General features: G+C 40.8%; 1 pseudogene; it reads right to left on the bottom strand.

The window, feature by feature from the left end:
• Gm18728 (predicted gene, 18728) overlaps positions 1-17600 on the bottom strand; it is a 429487-nt pseudogene that overhangs the window by 189380 nt on the left and 222507 nt on the right.

Raw genomic sequence — 17600 nt, 5'->3', positions numbered from 1 at the left:
AAGACAGTCTATCAGAAGTAAAGTGGAATATGTTTGGCCTTGAATTTTTTCTGGTGTTAGGAGCCCTTTTGTTCCTTTTCACATGTTATCAAGTGGTTAAGATAGGGAGGATTCTAGATGAAATTCAGGACAAGCTATCAGAAGTAAAGCGGGGAGAGAGAGTAGGAGCAAAGAGGATATATGGTACACAAAATAAGTATACAGGCCTTTCCAAGGGTCTTGAACCCGAGGAAAAGTTTAGGTCAGGTAAGAATACCTGGAGAGAGATTAGAAGAAAAAGAGGAAAAAGGGAAAAGAAGAAAGATCAATTAGCGGAGGTCTCTAGGAGATACTCGTCACTAGATGAGCTCAGGAAGCCAGCTCTTAGTAGTTCTGAAGCAGGTGAAGAATCCTCCTCTGAGGAAACAGACTGGGAGGAAGAAGCAGCTCATTATGAGAAAAAAGGGTACCAGCCAGCTAATTGGTCAAGAAAAAAGCCAAAAGCGGCTGGCGAAGGCCAGTTTGCTGATTGGCCTCAGGGCAGTCGGCTTCAAGGTCCGCCCTATGCGGAGTCCCCGCCCTGCGTAGTGCGTCAGCAATGCGCAGAGAGGCAGTGCGCAGAGAGGCAGTGCGCAGACTCATTCATTCCCAGAGAGGAACAAAGGAAAATACAACAGGCATTTCCGGTCTTTGAAGGAGCCGAGGGTGGGCGTGTCCACGCTCCGGTAGAATACTTACAAATTAAAGAAATTGCCGAGTCGGTCCGTAAATATGGAACCAATGCTAATTTTACCTTGGTGCAGTTAGACAGGCTCGCCGGCATGGCACTAACTCCTGCTGACTGGCAAACGGTTGTAAAAGCCGCTCTCCCTAGTATGGGCAAATATATGGAATGGAGAGCGCTTTGGCACGAAGCTGCACAAGCGCAGGCCCGAGCAAACGCAGCTGCTTTGACTCCAGAGCAGAGAGATTGGACTTTTGACTTGTTAACGGGTCAGGGAGCTTATTCTGCTGATCAGACAAACTACCATTGGGGAGCTTATGCCCAGATTTCTTCCACGGCTATTAGGGCCTGGAAGGCGCTCTCTCGAGCAGGTGAAACCACTGGTCAGTTAACAAAGATAATCCAGGGACCTCAGGAATCCTTCTCAGATTTTGTGGCCAGAATGACAGAGGCAGCAGAGCGTATTTTTGGAGAGTCAGAACAAGCTGCGCCTCTGATAGAACAGCTAATCTATGAGCAAGCCACAAAGGAGTGCCGAGCGGCCATAGCCCCAAGAAAGAACAAAGGCTTACAAGACTGGCTCAGGGTCTGTCGAGAGCTTGGGGGACCTCTCAGCAATGCAGGTTTAGCGGCTGCCATCCTTCAATCCCAAAACCGCTCCATGAGCAGAAATAATCAGAGGACATGTTTTAACTGCGGAAAGCCTGGGCATTTTAAGAAAGATTGCAGAGCTCCAGATAAACAGGGAGGGACTCTCACTCTTTGCTCTAAGTGTGGCAAGGGTTATCATAGAGCTGACCAGTGTCGCTCTGTGAGGGATATAAAGGGCAGAATTCTTCCCCCACCTGATAGTCAATCAACTGATGTGCCAAAAAACGGGTCATCGGGCCCTCGGTCCCAGGGCCCTCAAAGATATGGGAACCGGTTTGTCAGGACCCAGGAAGCAGTCAGAGAGGCGACCCAGGAAGACCCACAAGGGTGGACCTGCGTGCCGCCTCCGACTTCCTATTAATGCCTCAAATGAGTATTCAGCCGGTGCCGGTGGAGCCTATACCATCCTTGCCCCCGGGAACCATGGGCCTTATTCTCGGCCGGGGTTCACTCACCTTGCAGGGCTTAGTAGTCCACCCTGGAGTTATGGATTGTCAACATTCCCCTGAAATACAGGTCCTGTGCTCAAGCCCTAAAGGCGTTTTTTCTATTAGTAAAGGAGATAGGATAGCTCAGCTGCTGCTCCTCCCTGATAATACCAGGGAAAAATCTGCAGGACCTGAGATAAAGAAAATGGGCTCCTCAGGAAATGATTCTGCCTATTTGGTTGTATCTTTAAATGATAGACCTAAGCTCCGCCTTAAGATCAACGGAAAAGAGTTTGAAGGCATCCTTGATACCGGAGCAGATAAAAGTATAATCTCTACACATTGGTGGCCCAAAGCATGGCCCACCACAGAGTCATCTCATTCATTACAGGGCCTAGGATATCAATCATGTCCCACTATAAGCTCCATTGCCTTGACGTGGGAATCCTCTGAAGGGCAGCAAGGGAAATTCATACCTTATGTGCTCCCACTCCCGGTTAACCTCTGGGGAAGGGATATTATGCAGCATTTGGGCCTTATTTTGTCCAATGAAAACGCCCCATCGGGAGGGTATTCAACTAAAGCAAAAAATATCATGGCAAAGATGGGTTATAAAGAAGGAAAAGGGTTAGGACATCAAGAACAGGGAAGGATAGAGCCCATCTCACCTAATGGAAACCAAGACAGACAGGGTCTGGGTTTTCCTTAGCGGCCATTGGGGCAGCACGACCCATACCATGGAAAACAGGGGACCCAGTGTGGGTTCCTCAATGGCACCTATCCTCTGAAAAACTAGAAGCTGTGATTCAACTGGTAGAGGAACAATTAAAACTAGGCCATATTGAACCCTCTACCTCACCTTGGAATACTCCAATTTTTGTAATTAAGAAAAAGTCAGGAAAGTGGAGACTGCTCCATGACCTCAGAGCCATTAATGAGCAAATGAACTTATTTGGCCCAGTACAGAGGGGTCTCCCTGTACTTTCCGCCTTACCACGTGGCTGGAATTTAATTATTATAGATATTAAAGATTGTTTCTTTTCTATACCTTTGTGTCCAAGAGATAGGCCCAGATTTGCCTTTACCATCCCCTCTATTAATCACATGGAACCTGATAAGAGGTATCAATGGAAGGTCTTACCACAGGGAATGTCCAATAGTCCTACAATGTGCCAACTTTATGTGCAAGAAGCTCTTTTGCCAGTGAGGGAACAATTCCCCTCTTTAATTTTGCTCCTTTACATGGATGACATCCTCCTGTGCCATAAAGACCTTACCATGCTACAAAAGGCATATCCTTTTCTACTTAAAACTTTAAGTCAGTGGGGTTTACAGATAGCCACAGAAAAGGTCCAAATTTCTGATACAGGACAATTCTTGGGCTCTGTGGTGTCCCCAGATAAGATTGTGCCCCAAAAGGTAGAGATAAGAAGAGATCACCTCCATACCTTAAATGATTTTCAAAAGCTGTTGGGAGATATTAATTGGCTTAGACCTTTTTTAAAGATTCCTTCCGCTGAGTTAAGGCCTTTGTTTAGTATTTTAGAAGGAGATCCTCATATCTCCTCCCCTAGGACTCTTACTCTAGCTGCTAACCAGGCCTTACAAAAAGTGGAAAATGCCTTACAGAATGCACAATTACAACGTATTGAGGATTCGCAGCCTTTCAGTTTGTGTGTCTTTAAGACAGCACAATTGCCAACTGCAGTTTTGTGGCAGAATGGGCCATTGTTGTGGATCCATCCAAACGTATCCCCAGCTAAAATAATAGATTGGTATCCTGATGCAATTGCACAGCTTGCCCTTAAAGGCCTAAAAGCAGCAATCACCCACTTTGGGCAAAGTCCATATCTTTTAATTGTACCTTATACCGCTGCACAGGTTCAAACCTTGGCAGCCGCATCTAATGATTGGGCAGTTTTAGTTACCTCCTTTTCAGGAAAAATAGATAACCATTATCCAAAACATCCAATCTTACAGTTTGCCCAAAATCAATCTGTTGTGTTTCCACAAATAACAGTAAGAAACCCACTTAAAAACGGGATTGTGGTATATACTGATGGATCAAAAACTGGCATAGGTGCCTATGTGGCTAATGGTAAAGTGGTATCCAAACAGTATAATGAAAATTCACCTCAAGTGGTAGAATGTTTAGTGGTCTTAAAAGTTTTAAAAACCTTTTTAAAACCCCTTAATATTGTGTCAGATTCCTGTTATGTGGTTAATGCAGTAAATCTTTTAGAAGTGGCTGGAGTGATTAAGCCTTCCAATAGAGTTGCCAATATTTTTCAGCAGATACAATTAGTTTTGTTATCTAGAAGATCTCCTGTTTATATTACTCATGTTAGAGCCCATTCAGGCCTACCTGGCCCCATGGCTCTGGGAAATGATTTGGCAGATAAGGCCACTAAAGTGGTGGCTGCTGCCCTATCATCCCCGGTAGAGGCTGCAAGAAATTTTCATAACAATTTTCATGTGACGGCTAAAACATTACGCAGTCGTTTCTCCTTGACAAGAAAAGAAGCCCGTGACATTGTTACTCAATGTCAAAGCTGCTGTGAGTTCTTGCCAGTTCCTCATGTGGGAATTAACCCACGCGGTATTCGACCTCTACAGGTCTGGCAAATGGATGTTACACATGTTTCTTCCTTTGGAAAACTTCAATATCTCCATGTGTCCATTGACACATGTTCTGGCATCATGTTTGCTTCTCCGTTAACCGGAGAAAAAGCCTCACATGTGATTCAACATTGTCTTGAGGCATGGAGTGCTTGGGGGAAACCCAGACTCCTTAAGACTGATAATGGACCAGCTTATACGTCTCAAAAATTCCAACAGTTCTGCCGTCAGATGGACGTAACCCACCTGACTGGACTTCCATACAACCCTCAAGGACAGGGTATTGTTGAGCGTGCGCATCGCACCCTCAAAGCCTATCTTATAAAACAGAAGAGGGGAACTTTTGAGGAGACTGTACCCCGAGCACCAAGAGTGTCGGTGTCTTTGGCACTCTTTACACTCAATTTTTTAAATATTGATGTTCATGGCCATACTGCGGCTGAACGTCATTGTTCAGAGCCAGATAGGCCAAATGAGATGGTTAAATGGAAAAATGTCCTTGATAATAAATGGTATGGCCCGGATCCTATTTTGATAAGATCCAGGGGAGCTATCTGTGTTTTCCCACAGAATGAAGACAACCCATTTTGGGTACCAGAAAGACTCACCCGAAAAATCCAGACTGACCAAGGGAATACTAATGTCCCTCGTCTTGGTGATGTCCAGGGCGTCAATAATAAAGAGAGAGCAGCGTTGGGGGATAATGTCGACATTTCCACTCCCAATGATGGTGATGTATAATGCTCAAGTATTCTCCTGCTTTTTTACCACTAACTAGGAACTGGGTTTAGCCTTAATTCAGACAGCCTTGGCTCTGTCTGGACAGGTCCAGACGACTGACACCATTAACACTTTGTCAGCCTCAGTGACTACAGTCATAGATGAACAGGCCTCAGCTAATGTCAAGATACAGAGAGGTCTCATGCTGGTTAATCAACTCATAGATCTTGTCCAGATACAACTAGATGTATTATGACAAATAACTCAGCAGGGATGTGAACAAAAGTTTCCGGGATTGTGTGTTATTTCCATTCAGTATGTTAAATTTACTAGGACAGCTAATTTGTCAAAAAGTCTTTTTCAGTATATGTTACAGAATTGGATGGCTGAATTTGAACAGATCCTTCGGGAATTGAGACTTCAGGTCAACTCCACGCGCTTGGACCTGTCGCTGACCAAAGGATTACCCAATTGGATCTCCTCAGCATTTTCTTTCTTTAAAAAATGGGTGGGATTAATATTATTTGGAGATACACTTTGCTGTGGATTAGTGTTGCTTCTTTGATTGGTCTGTAAGCTTAAGGCCCAAACTAGGAGAGACAAGGTGGTTATTGCCCAGGCGCTTGCAGGACTAGAACATGGAGCTTCCCCTGATATATCTATGCTTAGGCAATAGGTCGCTGGCCACTCAGCTCTTATATCCCATGAGGCTAGACTCATTGCACGGGATAGAGTGAGTGTGCTTCAGCAGCCCGAGAGAGTTGCAAGGCTAAGCACTGCAATGGAAAGGCTCTGCGGCATATATGAGCCTATTCTAGGGAGACATGTCATCTTTCATGAAGGTTCAGTGTCCTAGTTCCCTTCCCCCAGGCAAAACGACACGGGAGCAGGTCAGGGTTGCTCTGGGTAAAAGCCTGTGAGCCTAAGAGCTAATCCTGTACATGGCTCCTTTACCTACACACTGGGGATTTGACCTCTATCTCCACTCTCATTAATATGGGTGGCCTATTTGCTCTTATTAAAAGGATAGGGGGAGATGTTGGGAGCCGCGCCCACATTCGCCGTTACAAGATGGCGCTGACAGCTGTGTTCTAAGTGGTAAACAAATAATCTGCGCATGTGCCAAGGGTATCTTATGAGTACTTGTGCTCTGCCTTCCCCGTGACGTCAACTCGGCCGATGGGCTGCAGCCAATCAAGGAGTGACACGTCCGAGGCGAAGGAGAATTCTCCTTAAAAAGGGACGGGGTTTCGTTTTCTCTCTCTCTTGCTTTTCTCTCTCTCTTGCTTCTCGCTCGCTCTTGCTTCTTGCACTCTGGCTCCTGAAGATGTAAGCAATAAAGCCTTGCCGCAGAAGATTCTGGTCTGTGGTGTTCTTCCTGGCCGGTCGTGAGAACGCGTCTAATAACAGCTGCGGGGGGCTATCTACAGACATTCTCTCTGCCAAAAAAGAAAAAAGGGGGAGATGTGAGGAGCGGGTATGGCGGCAGTCCCAAAGGCGCCAGGGACTGCAGCTAAGTTGTATGACTTGCACCTGACTTCTTCATATAAGCCACAAACATCTTGAGAGCTGCGCAGGTGTGCCAGGATACCGGTGAATCCATTTTGATGGAGATATGTCCCTGATGCCCTGATTAGCTGAAGCTGCGTGCCTGGTGAGGTGGCGTGGCCTGCTGTGCGTGGATCGGAACTGAGAGTATAAAAGAGTGAGAGGCCCAGGGTTCAAGGGAGATATAAACAAGAAGAAACAGGACTGAATAAACGTTTGCAGAAGGATCCTGTTGCAGCGTCGTTACTGCTGGCCAGTCCATAGCAGTTTCTATGTCCAACAAGTTCATGAACTGTCCATTCCACCCACACAAATCTCCAGCAAGAGACTGGTATAAGGGCTGTAGGAAACAGTGAGAGCAAGTGAGAGAGCTCAAGGACTAAGAATGTGGACTGTTCTTGCAGAGGACTTGAGTTCAGATCTCATCCTTCATGCTGGTTTGTGTAAATATGCCTGAAATTTGAGCTGCCAGAAATCTAGCACATTCTTCTGGCCTCATCAAACACCATCTCTTAAATATGTGTGTATACATACACAGACTTATAAAGTAAATCTTCACTTTTAAAAAGGATAGTCTTCTCCTTTTGATGACTCTTGGCTACTCTGTGAGGAGGACTTCAATATCCAGTTCTCCCTAATAGAATTGTTGGAAAGCCAAGTATACCTAAGAAAACAGGAGAGAGATTGTATCTCCCAAGATCAGTAACACTCCAGATCTCAGGAGAAACATAAACTGGTGCAAGGAAAGCCGTTTTGGGAATACCATGTGAAGAAACATACAAGGAATCATAATGTCAGAGGTCCCTTCAGACCCAAAGTCAATATTCTATACTAATCCAAAGGATAGCAAAATGTAAGAGAGCAGGAACTAATGAGACAAGCTATATAAACTCAGGATATGGCTTAGGATAATAACTCTTGTTTAGTGTATAGCAAGCCCAGCTTCAAAGTTCCGTGTTATAGGAAAGGACTCTAAACTAGCAATGGCTCAGAATTTAATAGCACTGTTGCTCTTCGAGAAGACTGTGAATTTTAGGCAACACACAACCACCTGTTCCTCCAGTTCCAAGGATCCTGATGGCCTCTGTTAGTTTCTGATGGCACCTTCACTCATATGCACATATCCACACAGAGACACACAGACAAATACAAATACATATAAATATACCTAAAACAAATCTAATAAGTAACAAACTTCCAAACATAAAAGTAAAATTGTTGGTCTCCATGATAGACATTATGTCCCACATCCTGTGTGTGATTTAATTACAAAAGAACCATGGTTCTTGTTGCTGTTATCATACTTAGAGGAGAGTAAAAGGCCAGGCTCAATGTGGAATAATGTCCTGTGATTCAATTAGGTTAGTAGTAGAATTTAGAACTGAAAGAAGATACTTTAATTTTCAAAGACACTTCATTTTTCTTGCTATAATTTTAATAAAAGCAAAAGGAAAGGGGTATTTCATATGTGTGCATGTTTATGTGTGTGTGTTTGTGTGTGTATATGTGAGTGTGTGCACACATATGTGTTCAGAGGCCAGAGGAGGATATTGAATTGCTTCCTGTCACTCTAAATTGGCCTTATTTCTGTCAATGTCTTTCACTGAACTAGCAGCTCACTATTTTATAGTTGCACTAGTTGGCAATTAAGACTCAGCAATAATCCTGTTTCTGAAATCCTCTGCTTCTCCTCCATTGGCCAGAAACATAGTTAGAGGTACCTACGGCAGTATCTGGCTTTCCATGTAGGAGTTTCAGATATGAATTCAGATCTTCATAATTATGTGGCAAGCACTCTTCCCTTTGGAATCATTTCCCCTACTACCATGATCTACATCTTTTGAATATCATTAAGCAGGAAGTACCTATGAAGTGAATATCATGGAGCATGGGGTATACTTCTGATTGCTCTGGAGCTCAGGCCTCCCATGCCTGCATATGTTACACAGTTATTTGTCCCCTGATGTCCTTTTTAAACACCAGGCAGTAACGAATTTGATCATTATCAGAGAGAATTTTTTTTTCCTCTTCAAACCATGATGACAGAGGCATAAGTGATGAAAAGCAAGGGGATGATTACCACGGTATCTGTCATCACATTAGTCAGCAGCAGAAGATCTTCTTTGCTTCAAAGTGACTTTGACCAACACTATGCTGACAGACTAATAAACTCAGCTTCATGTCCTGTTAGAGCAGTGCATGTTTTTTTTTCTCTTTTATGTTTTTCATATACATTTATGATAGTGGCTTTAAATTGGGCACTTCTCCATCAATATCAATTGGAGGATGATTCACAAGTCCCTTTGAGGATTCATGGGACTAAGTAAGTAAAGATTTAATAAACATAGTTTAAAGGAAAAGCTAGAACCTCACTCATTTCAATCAATTAAAACTAAGAAACTTCTCCATATAGTAGGCAAAGGAAGTAAATCATGGGGATTTTGAAAGTCTCTTAACTTCTATGGGGGTAGAGTTTGTGGGACGAAATGCCAATAAAAGAGTTAGTAACTCAATTTTCTCAGTGTTTTTGTTTTTGTTTTTGTTTTTTCCCCACAAATAACTTTCTAAACTTAGTGCTGGTTTTAGAAAACATGCAATAAAATCCAATTTTTTCTGACACCAAAAATGAATAGAAAGACAAATAATGTAATTATTGTAACTACATGTGCATGTAGAATGAGGCCAGGTTATTGAGTTAAACAAAGAATTACCTGAAAGACGAAGTAACACTTAAAAAGAAATGAACAAGTTGAAATAAGGTCAACAGACAGGAAGAGGGAGAAGTCCTTGATGTGATGAGGTAAAGACCAGAGGCTAAGGGCTGTTCTAAAGAGGATTCACGGGGTCCAGTAAATGAAAATCTCCACTTCCAGACAGTAGAGCTAATACGCATTGAGAGGAATAAGAAACTTGCTCACTTGGTAAATCATGAGGGCCTGAGTTTGATCCCCAGAACACAAAAAGAAAAAGTTGTGTCTGGTTGTGGCCCTTGTAATCCTAGCACTGGGGATGAGGAGACACATGGAACACTTATATTCCTTGCCCAGGAGGACCAATGTGTTGGCCATTTTCTGTCACAAATAAGGTAAATGGCTCCTAAGTAATGTGAGATAAGCTCCCTGACCTCTAAATAGATGTATAGATGTTCTTACCTACACACTCTGGTATACATACATACATACATACACACACACATAACTTAAGTTCATGGAGACTCACTGAATAATTTGAAACAATACAGAGATATAGCCACAATAACTTTAAGGGGCTAAGATGCAGCAAAGTAAGCAAAGAACTTGCACTGCAAATACAAGGATCGTGGTTCCTATCACTAGATCCAACTAAAAGCTGGGCATAGCCATGCTTAGTTATGTGTGACTATATAATTCAAGTGATGAAGTTGTGGAGACAGACAGGTCATAGGGACTTGCTGGTCATTCAGTCTACATGAAAAAGTGAGTGAGAGACCCTGTTTCAAAAAGCAAAGTAAAACAAAACAACATAAGCAAAACAAAAACAAAAATAAAACCGAACAACCCCCGCCAAAAAAAACCCAAAACTAATAAAAAATCAAAACAAAATAGGTAGAGAGGAGCTGAACAAATCACCCAAACTTAATCTCTTACCTCCACATCAGTACACACACAGATGTGTACGCAAGTACACACACACACACACACACACACACACACACACACACACACACACGTGTAATTTATCAAAAACAATGAATCTTATCTAGAGTGTGATGAAGCCACACTCACTCTTCTTGGAAGGAATTCACAGTAGTCAGTCATTTCTCCTAGTTTTGTAATTAAATGGCCTTGGCTCTCCATCCTATGCTGTTCTTCCTCTTATCCTTAGCCGCTATATAAAAAAGAACATTTGTCTTGTCTTTCATCAAGGTCGAAGTGTAGACAATATTTTGTTAATGGAGTGGGAACAACAAGGAAGGTCTATGATTAGACATGTTAGGGAGATTTCATGCCTACTGACACAGGAATTTATCTCAATAGCAGTAGGAGTGGATTCTATTATTTTTCCTTTGAATATGGCACCAGCAAGGCTCCAATTAGTAGAATAACATGATACAGGGAACAGAGATATAATATTAGAGAATTTCATCATGTGAAGAAACACTTTCTGACCCTTTTCTCTGAACTACACTCTCAAAAAAACTTTGTGTCATTAAAATTGAACAGCCTGGAAATTATTTACTTGATTGACAATTTAATCAATGGAGTTAGACATAGTTTAAAATGAAAATGATAAAATATTGATTAGAAACAATATTTACTCTTAGAGTTCTTTGATTTTCTTTTCTCTAGTTGAAAACACTCATGGTTCTTATCAGAGAACTGTTTCAAGGGGAATAGGTAGGCACTTCAGGTAACCATGACTTAAAAAAAAAAAAAAAAAGCCTTTTATTTCGGTCTATTTTGCTCTTAAGTTTTAATGGAGTAAACAATGTGAGAGAGTCCTTGGTGTTTTCTGAACCATAAGCAAGGGGTGGGCTATGTGCATTACATAGATATTGTTCTGGGTAAGGACATCAAAAAAATGGCTTAAGAACTGTGCAGTGTGGGCTGGGAAGATGGGTCACTGTTTAGAAGTGCTTCCCTTGTAAACATGTAGACTTGCATATAAATGCCTAGCACCCAAATAAAATACCAGGTATAGAACACCTGCACTATATGCTATAATATTAGCATTAGGGTAGTGATAAGAGAATCTTTGAGGCATACTGGTTTTCAGCCTAGATCCAGGTTCAGCATGAGACCCTGTCTGAAAGGAATAAGGAGATGAGTGAAAGAGCAGAACATCAGACATTCTCCTCTGGGGTATACATTCAAGTACATATGCACAGCATCATATGCACACACATACATGCATACATACATACATATGTACATACATATATACATACATACACAAACACATACATACACACATCTATATGTTTCTATATCTATATCTATGTCTATGTCTATTTCAATCTATATCTAGAGAGAGACAGACAGAGAGAGAGAGACAGAGAGAGATAGAGAGAGACAGAGAGGGAAAGAAAGATCAATAAAAATAAAAACTAGAAGTGTATAGTGTTATATGACATAGCCCAGTGAATCATTATACTCATTCAGAGTCATCCTTTTTATTACATTTTCATTAGAATTTTTCTTCATTTACATTTCAAATGCTATCCCTAAAGCTCCCTATACCCTCCCCCTGCCCTGCTCCCCTACCCACTCACTCCCTCTTCTTGGCCCTGGAATTCCTCTATACTGGGGCATATAAAGTTTGCTAGACCAAGGGGCCTTTCTTCCCAATGATAGCTGATTAGGCCATCTTCTGCTACATATGCAGCTAGAGACACGAGCTCAGGGGTACTAGTTAGTTCATGTTGTTGTTCCACCTATAGGGTTGCAATATCCACAAAGCCCCCTATACCCTCTCCCTGCCCTTCTCCCCAACCCACCTACTCCTGCTTCCTGGCCCTGGCATTCCCTTGTTCTGGGACTTTCTTAGTAAAACCAATCCCTAGCCTAATATATATTCATGAGAAACAATAGGACACAAAGATTCAGTATGTTTCCTGACATCATGGGTACAAGAGATGATCTCAGCTGTGTCTCGGATTCTCTCACTGATGACCACACTATGACAAACTCTTGTCTATACTGGGTAATTTATGCAACAAAGATGCTACAATACTCACAGTATGTGAGCATATGGCAGTGTTAATCATTAATTTTCTACTTCATTAAAAATATTTATGATGTTTGATGAACATCAGTCTTCATATGTAATCAATTGTCTCTAACATAGAAATACCACATCCTATATTTTGTTAGATTTTTTTCTTTTTTTCTTTTTTTTTCCTGCAGTTTCTTTTTTTTTTCTTTCTTTTTTTCTTTTATTTTAATTAGGTATTTTCATTTACATTTCCAATGCTACCCCAAAAGTCCCCCAAACCCTCCCTCTCCACTCCACTCCCCCCCCACACACTCCCACTTCTTGGCCCTGGCTTTCCCCTGTAAAGAGGCATATAAGGTTTGTAAGACCAATGGGTCTCTCTTTCCAGTGATGGCCGACTAGGTCATCTTCTGATACATATGCAACCAGAGACATGAGCTCCAGGGGTACTTGTTAGATCATATTGTTGTTCTACCTATAGGGTTGCAGACACCTTTAGCTCCTTGGGTACTTTCTCTAGCTCCTCCTTTGGGGGCCCTGTGATTAATCCAATAGCTACTTCTGTGTTTACCAGGCACCAGCATAGCCTCACAAGAAACAGCTATATCTGGGTCCTTTCAGCAAAATTTTGCTAGTGTGTGCAATGGTGTCAGCTGATTATAGGATGGATCTTCAAAGATCAGATATCTATTCCATGCTGTGGATTATATCAGTGATAGAGTGAATAGGGAGATGGATTATAGATAGTAAAGAACTTGCTGTACAACCCTACCAACCTGAATTCAATGTCCAGCATTGTGTAAGAAACAGGTATTAGGTGTGTGCCTTTGACAGTAGCTGGAGATGAAGAAATAGGAGGATCCCTGGAGATTTCTGGCTTATTCGTCTAAGCAAGTTAGTGAACTTGAAGTTCAGTGAGAGACTATCTCAGAATATGATTGGAAGAGATTTCAGAAGACTACAATATTGAGTTCCTTTGCATACATGCATACACACACACACACACACACACACACACACACACACAGCCCATAGAGCCTTATCTTCTGCTTATTTCTTCTTCTCCTTGTCTTTTCTCCACTTCATTCTGTACCCCTTCTTTGTCTTTCTCCTTCTTTCCCCTCTCCTTCCTTTCTCAAGTTCTCTTCCATCTTCTGTCAATTCCCTCATCATTCTTTTGTTTCCCTTCTTCCTATCATGTTGTTCTTCCTTTTCCTTTCTTCTACTCCTTCTTGTCTATTTGACGTTGAGAAGCCTCTGTTATTGGCATGGAAGGGAAAGAATTCCAGCCTCAATAAAAAAATCTATATAACAATGCCAATATATGAGTTAAACCTGAGATAAATATATGAAAGATAGTTTGCAATAGATCTTTTTTTTTTTTTTTTTTTTTTTTTTTTGGTCAGAATTTTCTCAATACAATCATCCAAATGTGTTTAAGATGACTATTACGCTAAACAGGAACAAAGGAAGCCTCTCTGCTCTGTGATGTCTGTTAACTCTGAGGGCCAAACAGCTTGATATTTTCCCAGTCAATACCTGCTTATTGATTGCCCAAAGCAAGTAGCACTCCATCAGACTCGAGAGAAGAAAATTGGCATCCTTTTGTAAGCCTGAAAAATTGCCTGAAAGGCTTTGTTAGGATGTCAGCAAGCTACACTGTGAAGAGATTAGAGGAGCTTGGAACATGGGGAAAGAGGTCCTGAACATGTACCTGTCACTGTCACCAGACAGAAATTAAGAAGATCAAGGACAGCCACTCCATAGGAGGCAGACTGAAGCTGTGATACAACTGTCCTATCATTTAGCAAGGCAGCAACACTCATTAAACACCTGACATCTGAATTCATATGTGCTTCAAAGAGTGTGTGTTGAATGATAAAAGGCAACTCTATGGGAACAATCATTTTATTGTCCTACCAGTCTTATGAAAAAAAACAAAAACAAAACAACAACAACAACTATTTATCTGAGACATCCCAAGAGCACAAATAATATGCGACATTTTGAAATTCTAGTATTTTAGGAGAAAGGCATGGTAAATAGTTTTATCTATTTAGTGATCTGGCAGAAAAAGAAAAATAATGTTGCAGAAAAGAACTGTGAAGTATATACTGTCTTAAGACTTTTAGAGACTTGGACATTTCAAATTACCATTCCTTTTGACCTAGTGCCATTTCTGAAGAGTAATCATTTAAATAATACAACTCATTGTAGTGGGAAAATGGCTTTATCAGAACTGCTTTCTCTGCACACACATAAGCCCCTGAATCTCTTCCTGAAAATTCGTGTAAAATACAAACAGGAGTGTTTTATGCGTGAAATTCCAGAGAGAGTTGGTAGAAAGTGCTGAGGGCCAAACAGCTTGATATGTTCCCAGTCATCAAAAACCAGGCAGTGCATCAAAAAACCAGTGAGTTCCATGTTAGTTGAGAGGACCTATCTCAGAAAAAAAAAATAAGGAGAGAAGAAATTGACAACTGCAAACAGTCTTTGGCCTTCACACAGACAAGTACAGATGAGTATAGATCCACAATATGCAGACATACACACACACACACACACACACACACACACACACACCTACACACATACCACAAATAGAGTCCACATCTTGTGGAACATGCCATTTATCTTTGATCATTCTGCTTCTTATTACTCTCATCATGCTTCCAGTAATTAGACCACCCTTTCCCAGACAATTTCAATTCTACTTTCATGTCTCCTGTATATATGACTCCACATATTTAATACAAACTAGATCCACAAATGAGAGAAAGCTGCTGGAAAATTGAATACTAAACCAACTAGCTATCTCAGCCACAAGAACCACAAGTCAGCATCTCATAGACATGTGCACAACTGTATTGTTTGCAGCACATTTCACAGTATCTAGATCATGGAACTTTCCTAGGGCTCTTCAAACTGAGAAATGGATAAAGAAAACACACTTCATATACATGATAAAAATTTTTCAGCCCCAACTATTCCAACTGCAGGAAAATGGATGTGTTTTTTTCCCACATGTCCCAGCCCAGCCCCATTCTCCTGACTCCCCACTCTTCTTATCATCAGTGTTCTATTTTGGCTCCTTGATTTTTGACAGTTTCTCCACAGAACATTATTATACTCTGGAATCCACTTCCTCCATTAGTCTAAAAATCTGTCTTTCTATATCCTGGACAAGATCAGCTCAGGCCTTCAATCTGAAGTTTTTCCAAATGCCCATCACTGACAGGTAGTGATTGATACGGAGAGCCAACATTCTGGCTGTGTAGTCTCTCTGCTCATGGTCTGAACATAATTTGCCTCTCATTAGAGTAACACTAGGGCAGTTTCTGGCTGAATGTGATCAGAAATAACCCTCATCCACCTTTTCATTATACACCTTTAGATAAAACACACCCTTTTTTCCTTATCATGTACTTCCTTCCCTTGACCATAACCATATTCAGATGATGAGATCATTGACAAAATGGGGACAAAGAGTAAACAGGTCTGCCAATGTGAAAGTGACTTCATGGTGTAGCCATGTTGTAGTTTCAAGTGTCTCCCATAAGTTCATGTTTGAACAGATGGTCTCTGGTTTATGGTGTCCTTTGGGCAGGTTGCAGAACCTTTAGATGTTGGAGCCTCACTAGAGGAAATGTGTCGCCTATGGTAGGGTTTGAATATTTATACTTTTATGCCATTTTCTATGTATTCTCTGTTACCTGACTGTGGTTAATAAGTGATATGTTAGTGTTTCTCTTTTTTCTACCATGGCTTCCCCTACCAGTTGCCATTTCTTCATCCATTATGATCCGTCATATTCTTTTGGAACTGTAAACCCAAATAAACTCTTTCTTTCTTTAGTTGACTTGGTCAGAGTATTTTTATCATAGAAGCAAGAAAATAACTAAGACAGACCACACTCCACTTGTCACTTGGACCAGTGATATATATGAGTTACTTGTTGTAACAGTACAAAGCAAGCCATTAGCACAATGCCATTTGTTGCACAGATCTTCTAAATACACATGGCACCATTTTCTCTTTCACTATAGCACATATCCAACTTCTCTTTGTTTGCCTTATTCTCATAAACTCCATAAAGATATGTCTTTGTCCACTCTTTTTCCTGCTTCCTTAAGTATGTGACATATTACAGCTGATTGGATAATTAATGCTAAAGGAATAAACAGTCCCCACACAATGCTGAATAGAGTGTCCCCACACTGCATTCCAGAAGTTTTGCCCATACACTGTGTGTACTCACAGTCATGACAGGTAGCTCCTGTGTAACCAGTGTCACTGCAGTTGCAGTAGAAGGTGGTCCAGGTCTGGGCACAGTGTCCTCCATGTTCACAATAGTTTGACAAACACCTAATGGAAAGGAAGGAAGGAAGGAAGGAAGGAAGGAAGGAAGGAAAGGAAGGAAAGGAAGGGAAGGAAAAAAGAAGAAAGAAAGAAAGAAAGAAAGAAAGAAAGAAAGAAAGAAAGAAGGAAGAAAGAATAAAATATATTCACTTTTTCATTATATAAAAATAATAATCCTGTAAATTCCCTAAAACTGGAAAGGCAGATTTCAGTTTTATTTTTATGTGTGCTTTATTACTAATGTAAAATCCTTAAATTACAATAACCAAAGATAGTTTCTGTCATATTCCTCAGTATTCCTCTTTTTCAGGTGGCTAAGCTTTTTTTTTTTTTTTTTTTTTTTTTTTTTTAATCCTGTAAATTCCCTAAAACTGGAAAGGCAGATTTCAGTTTTATTTTTATGTGTGCTTTATTACTAATGTAAAATCCTTAAATTACAATAACCAAAGATAGTTTCTGTCATATTCCTCAGTATTCCTCTTTTTCAGGTGGCTAAGCTTTTTTTTTTTTTTTTTTTTTTTTTTTTTTTTTTTTTTTTTTTTTTTTTTTTTAATGTTTTATCTGAGTTGATGTAGTTTTACTCTAAACGATAACACTCATATTAAAACAATACTGATTAGGCTGTTTACTTTCTGACCAACTGTACAAGAGATAGCAGATCATGTAAAGAAGGTGTAAAACCTGAGGTTATCAGTAATAAAACTATACTCAATAATATCATGGGCCATTTAATAGGCAAATAAGAATTCTTTATATTCAGAAATAAAGAAACTTTTTGGAGTTCTACTAAATGATGTATCACTAGCTCTCAATGTTCACTAAGTAGATCAATATCTTTTCAGCATGCCTCTCTGCTCTCTGAAAATCTTTTATGGAGG

The sequence above is a fragment of the Mus musculus genome, chromosome 1 (genome assembly GCF_000001635.26).
Source record: "Mus musculus strain C57BL/6J chromosome 1, GRCm38.p6 C57BL/6J".
Classification (NCBI taxonomy): Eukaryota; Metazoa; Chordata; class Mammalia; order Rodentia; family Muridae; genus Mus; species Mus musculus.
Note: the sequence above shows the minus strand (reverse complement) of the source record. Positions and strands in the feature narration are given on the sequence as shown.